Raw genomic sequence first — 7,218 nt, 5'->3', positions numbered from 1 at the left:
AGTCCACCATCGCCACTGCCGCTAGATCCCCGGGAGCTTCCGCCGGCAACAGTCCGTCCTTGTTGAAGGTGGGCATGGTGCTCACTACCAGCTCCCAGTCATCGCGAAGGAACAAGGGGACCGGAGCGCCCTCCGGGCTTGCCACGTCTTCCCCGACCAAGGAGCGGAGGACCGCGGCCAGATCCTCATCGGTTAGGGCCTCAGAAATCAGGCAGAGGACGGCGTCCGCGTCCCCGAGCCTCCACAACGGGCGCGAGTGCGCCTGAAGTGGAGCCACCCGGTGCACCAAGAACTCCCTCAAGAGCATGGCCCAGTCAGCTTCGCCACCCTCAGGTTGCACGGCCTCAGGTCGGTATTCATCTTCTTCAGCACCATCTTCGCCCGACGGTCGTCAAGATCCGTGCGAGACCACGCGTCGACGGCTTGGACTTCCCCGTAGGCAGTGCCAGTCGGGGGTGGATCCGCCCAACGTCCATCATGACCCACTTGCTCTGGAAGCCGTCGATCCTCTTCCCCGTCTTCGATATGTCGTTGGATATGGAGTATGCAACAAAGCCCGCACATACAGAGATGTGGGCACTGGAAACTCGAAGGGAGAAGAAATGGCACAGCAGGGCCACCGAGGGCATCACCCCGACGTGTGCCTCAGAATAGTAGGCGAAAATCGCCAGGAGAAGGACAGAGTTGGGGTGGAGATGCAGGGCATACAAACTGTATTAGCGAAGAACAACAAGGAAGAACTCGGAGAAGGGAGGCACCAGACCAGCGATGATGGCGCTCATGAAGAACGGATAGAAGATGCTCCCCTTGCATTCTGGCTGAGCAAAGCCTAGCCGGAGCACGGTCTCCCCCGCCTCGCTGCCCTACACCGCCGTCATCAGGCGCGCGAGGGCGAGATTCTTCTCCGACATTTTTGGGGGATCCAGAGCTGGCGAGTACCAGGCCAGCGGAGCCCCGGCCGGGGTCTTGCGAGGCGCCATTGCCCGCCGGGGGTGAGAGATTGAGGCGGATTTGGAGGATTTCGGGAGCAAGTGGGCAAAGGGCAAGAAAGGGGATCTGAAGCGAGATAGATGAGGGCAAAGAAAGTAAGCCAGACCTGGACCTGCTCTTTTGTCAGTCAGGCAGTTGTCAAGGCGTCGTGGGGAAGCGGAGATGCCAACATCCAAGCAACCGCCACGCGCCACCCAAGGCCGCAGGCTGTTGGGGCCCACGGCGCTCCGCCCTTGCCCCTTCGCTTCTCCGCTATGCCCAGTTCGAGCACGCCTTGGGCCCGGGGGCTACTGTCGGTGTTCTGGGAATGGGTGTCCCCAGACTTGCCTGCTTGCGGCCTGCGGCGTGGCTCAAGTGGTGGCCCAGTACGGCCCATCTTCATCGACTCGAGCTTAAGACCCTCGCAAGGGACCAAGCCTCGCGGGGCGAACGACAGGAGGCTTCCTCAGGAGCGGCCTCGCCAAGCAAAGATCACGAGGAGGCGGAGAGATCAAGGCAAGGGTACCTCACGAGGTGCTCATGACACAAGCCATGACGATCAAGACCAGGCGGGCGCTAGGCTGGCGCCGGCCATGCAGTGTCCTTGTTTCCTGTTTGGTGCAAAGGGGGCAAGCGTAGGTGCGGAGTAGCGAGGCGTCAGGCAAAGGTTGCCATTCCGGTGCAACAAGACCAAGACAGGCGGAGCGGCCGGACGGAGGTCACCGTGGAGCCCAGGACGGCGTCATCGCCAAAGTCTTTGGCAGTCAAAGACCAACTTTAGTCAGGATAAGCTGTACTAGATGTTCCCCTTCAAAATGGCCGCTGTTTCCGCCCTTCCCGCTCAATATTTGGGAAGAGGACCAGTGCCTCTATATATAGGACTAGCCACCACAATAGGAGGCATCTCATCTGGATCTCACCCAGAGACAACAGAGACGGAGCAATTCCCCTCCAAGCACACCACCACAAGAACAACCCTCGTGAGGCTATTCTTCCTTTGTACTATCCATCATTAGCCCCTGAGGCAATCCACTCACAACACACTGGAGTAGGGTATTACACCACAATGGTGGCCTGAAGCAGTATAAACCTCGTGTCCCTTGTGTTGTTCATCGAGTAGTATATATTCTCAGTGAGGCGTTGGGACGTGGTTTGGTAGAGGAAAGATCTTCGCGCGCACCCCAGAGTTCGAACCTTAAGGGTTTGCCGGAACCCCACATCCGACAAAAACCACCTCCTCTCCTCTCCATCATCTCCATTCCAAAACCACCGTCTCGCCTCTTCCTCTTCTCTATTGCAAGACCACCGTCTCTCCTCCCATGTTCCAAAGCTAGCACCGGACCACTCAGAAGGACATCTATAGAGAGGATGCAGCAGCAAATCAGGCAGATCGCCGGCGGTGACCAGGCAAAGTTAGCCAGGTTGAAGGAGATCTTTACTTGGTTTGACAATGAGTGGGAGATTTAGAGGACGGTGCGGGCCATGTGGCAATGTATGCGAAAGAGCGATACGGCGGCGATGTACATGTACTTCTCGGCGGCAGTCACGCCGCAGTCCTCTGAGTTCATAGAGTATCTCCTCTGGGCGATGGAGTAGACAGATTCGCCCAAGGCGATAGTCAGGCGGAGGTGGCGGGCGTACAGGTCGAAGGTCGAGCACCCAGAGGATAACGAATCGATCGAGTATGGTGTACCGTTTGTCGGTGTTCTGGGAACATGGGTCCCCAGACTTGCCTGCTTGCGGCCTACGGCGTGGCTCAAGTAGGGGGCCCAGTGCGGCATATCTTCGTCAACACAAGCTCAAGACCCTCGTGAGGGGCCAAGCCTCACGGGGCAGACGACAGGAAGCTTCCTCAGGCACAACCTCGTCAGACTGGCTCGCGAGGAGGCGGAGAGATCAAGGTGGGGTACCTTACGAGGTGACCGTGATGCAAGTCATGACGATCGAGACCAGGCGGGCGCCAAGCGGGCGCCGCCTGGGCAATGTCCTTGTTTCCCCTTCGGTGCAAAGGGGGTATGCACAGGCCAAGGCATCAAGCAAAGGTTACCATTTCGGTCCAACAAGACCAAGACCAGCAGAACGGCAGGATGGAGGTCATCGTGGAGCCCAGGAAGGCGTCATCGTCAGAGCCTTTGGCAGGCGAGGACCAACTTTAGTCAGGACAAGTGTACTAGATGTTCCCCTTCAAAATGGCAAATTGTTGGCGCCCTTCCCGCTCAATATTTGGGAAGAGGACCAGGGCCTTGCTCTATAAATAGGACTAGCCACCATACTATAGAGGCATCTAGATTTGACCCCTCCAAAGGGACAGCACCACCACAAGAACACCCCTCGCGAGGTTGTTCTTCCTTTGTATTGTTCATCATCATACCCTGAGGCAATCCACACACCACAAACTAGAGTAGGGTATTACACCACAATGGTGGCCCGAACTAGTATAAACCCTACGTCCCTTGTGTTGTTCTTCGTGTAGCTTAGATCTCTTGCGAGGCGACAAGACGTGAGTCGGTAGGGGGAGTGATCTCTGTGCGCACCCCAGAGTTCGAACCTCAAGGGTCTACCGGAACCCGAAATCCGACACCGTTTGTTAGGGTGCAGAGCCAGCCGGAGCCACATGAGTATTCGTTCTCCCACCGCAAGAGGAGGCCAGATGGCGCGACGTCGCTTCCCCGCCGTTCTCCATGGTTCCCTCGATGCTCGCCTCATTTCAACGGTGGCGGTAGGGTTTAAGGTAAGCTTCGCACTAACCTAATCTTCCACTTGTCATGCTTACAATCAGTGTGACAGCTAATGAAAGTCATGCTTACAACCAGTCTCCGAGTACCACCTGCTCTCCTATGCCCTCTCTCTCGCTGCCTCACCCTCCACCCTGCGCATGAGGCGTGGATCAGGAGGTGCCTCCGCCGCCTCCTCCCCAAGAAGGCGCCCTAGCTCCATGGCGCGCGGCTCCGGGACGAGACCCACCGCATCCGGTGCCCGCGCGACAAGAAAGGAGTTGCCAAGAGATCCCTCGTCCGTAAAAAGCTGCCCGCGTGCTCCCTGCACCGGCACGTCATGACCGCGCTCCTGCTCCAGCGCACCAAGACCCCACGCTACTCCTGGCGGCAGCGTGTGGAGATCTCCAAGATCAAGCCCTTCATCACCAAAGGCCTCTTGTGGCCACTGCGGGCTGCCGTGCCTTCACCGCCGAGCTGCGCAGCGTAGCTTGGCCGGGCAAGTTCAAGCCCGACCTGCCTCCATGCTACGACGGCACGGCTGACCCTGCGGAGTTCCTCCAGCTCTACGAGCTAGGCGTCGAAGCCGCCAACGGGGACGAGAAGGTCATGGGGAACTGGTTTCCCATGGCGCTCAAGGACGGTGCCCGCACGTGGCTCCTGAACATGGCTCCTGGCACGATTTTCTCTTGGGATGAGATGCGCACTCGCTTTATTGCCAACTTCCAAGGCACTCGCGACCGGCCCCCGGCCATGAGCGACCTTCGCCGCATCAAGAAACAGCCAGGAGAGACCCTACAGAAGTACATCCAGCGTTTCAACAACGCTGGCTTCAAGATCCCCAGGGTGACTAAGGAAGCCCTCATCTCGGCCTTCTCTGATGGTGTGCGTGACATCAAGATGAAGGAGGAGCTAGCAATCCATGAAGACCTGTGCACATCCCTGGAGCTGTTCAACTTGGCGACCAAGTGCGCCAGAGCTGAGGAAGGGCGTCTCTCCCTCCTCGAGCTTCCGGCTGCCGATCCAAAAGAGAAGAAGCCCAAGGCCAAGGACGTGAAGCGCAAGGGGGCTGCTGTGCTTGTAGCAGAGCCAGACACCAAGCAAGGCAGGGATCAGCTTGAGTCATCCAAGGGCAGCGATACTGCGTGTACCACAACCTCCACACCCACAACACCAACGAATGCCAAGAGCTCAGGGCCGTGCGAGATGGGCATATCGGCCGACGCCCCGAGCGCAACGACCGGGGCTATGGCTGAGGAGGAGGAAGAGGTGGAGGACGATGGGAAGACCGTGGCCCTCGCTAAGGGTGGCGCGACCGACCTCGCAAGGAACGCTGGCAGGACCAGCCTCGTGAGGGAGGCTGGAGGGATCAGCCTCGTGAGGATCGCCCTCAGGGCAATGCAGGCCTCCCTCCACTGCCACCACCACCAAGGAGGAATGAAGACCATCATCAGGACGAAGGGGCTGGGGGCTTCCAGGAGCCGCTCGCAATCGCTTGCATCCTGGGCGGCGGTCAAGCCCCAGCCTCTCAGCGCATCTTCAAACAGTTTGCTCGCGAGGAGAATGCAGTCCTTCCCAAGCTTGAGGCCACGCGCCCTCTCAGGTGGTCAGCATGCACTATCACATTCAGTTCAGCGGATCAGCTCAAGTGCGCAGCCACGGCCGGGGTCCTCCCGATGCTTTGCTCCCCAATCATCAGCAATGTGCAAGTCACCAAGACCCTCATCGATGGCGGAGAAGGACTCAACATCCTGTCCGTCGAGACGTTCAACAATCTCCAAGTGCCATATGATCAGCTTCAGCCAACCAAGCCTTTCTCAGGAGTCACTAATGGTTCCACCGTTCCAATAGGGTAAGTTCGCCTTCCTGTCACCTTTGGGCAGCGCAACAACTACCGCACCGAGCTCATTGACTTCGACGTCACCCACATTCGCCTGCCATACAATGCCATCCTCGGGTACCCAGCTCTGGCCAAGTTCATGGCAGTGACTCATCACGGCTACAATGTCCTCAAGATGCCAGGAAGCGGTGGAGTCATCACGGTGCCTTGTGAGGAGAGGGATGCAGTTTTTTCTCTTGAGCGTGCTTTTCAAGCCGCAGCAATCGAAGACCCAGATCACAGGAGTGGAAGACTTCCCGAGGCAGTCCCTAAGAAGAAGAAGGCATCACCCGGTCCGAACCCTCGGGAGGCAGGCCCCTCCAATGGCGTTGTGTTAGGATCCGCGCCCGTTCAAGGGGCGCCTCCTTTCGTCGCATAGGAAGGCATGCCCGGCGCCCTCCTCGAGCAAGGCTCGAGGGCTCTCTCCTGGAGGGCCACCTACTTTGCCAAGGTCATGAGGGAGGTGCTCGGGCACCACTTGGAGGCATGTTTCAAAGCACGTTTCCCTCAGGAAGGAACAAGGCAAGGAGGGATAAGCCCTCGGGAGTTCATCGCGAGAAGCATTCAGGAGCTGCAGGAGTTAAGAGTCATGAGTGGCAACTGCCGCTTACCCGCCGTAGCTCCCCATCGAGGCGAGGATGGTGGGCTGTGCGTCTGCATCGATATACCAGGGCTCAACCGAGCCACATCTCAAGAGCGCCTCTGGCCTTCGCGCATGGGGCGTTGTGAGGGTCCATCTCACAGCTACGTTCGCATGCCTTTTGGCCTGCCGAACGCAGTTGCCACTCACCAGCGCTTGATCAGGAGCATTCTAGAGGCTCAGGAGGTCAGGCATTCCGCAGTACTGGCAGAGATGGAGATGGCCCTTGAAAAGCCGCCTGCGCCCCCGGAGCCTCCCGAGGCTCCTGGCCCTGGGGGCTCGTAAGGGTCGGTTTCTGTAGCACGCGTCGTCCGCTACTTCAGCATTCCTTCGTCTCCAACATCATCCATGACATCTTTCGAGTTTCATTTTCAGCTGGGAGCGCCCCCAGGGCTGCATCATTCCCAGGCCGCGTGGGTCCGTCCCTGTGGCATGTATCTCATTTGTTCATGCCTTTAGGTTACCTTGTTGGGGGCGCCCCACGGGCTGCATTATCCCCAAACCACTCGGGCCTGACCCGGTGGCATTTTCCTTTTTCTGCATCTATCTAAATGGATTTGCTCTTTCATGCTTAACGTGCTCGACCTAATCGCCTGCTCGAATGACCCCTACCTCTGGAGCCGCTCGCCCTGGCATGGCGCTTGCGCACGGGTCCATCCCTACAACACTGATAAATCTAAGTGGTCGAGCTCTGGCCGCGGCAGCCCCACAAGGCGCCACCTCACCAGGCCCTCAATGCCCCAATCACTCCCTTGGAGTGCCCCAACCGCAACAATAGACCTTGCTTTCTCAAGTGATTGGTATGCAGGACCTGCTCCAGGAGTAACGCCAGGCACAACGCGAGCCTCCTCTCCTTCTCTCCGGCACAATTTGCTTGCACGTTAAAAGGGGGGTGCCTGAGCATCGCGACTCACGGGCTCTTACTGGATCTCCAGCCCTCACCCCCTGGCCTTGACCCATGGCATCGCGACCTGTCATACCAGCGGCGGCTGAGCTCGCTCGAGGGCCGGGACCTG

The sequence above is a fragment of the Triticum dicoccoides genome, chromosome 5B, assembly GCF_002162155.2.
Source record: "Triticum dicoccoides isolate Atlit2015 ecotype Zavitan chromosome 5B, WEW_v2.0, whole genome shotgun sequence".
NCBI lineage: Eukaryota > Viridiplantae > Streptophyta > Magnoliopsida > Poales > Poaceae > Triticum > Triticum dicoccoides.
This window is presented reverse-complemented; position numbering follows the sequence as displayed.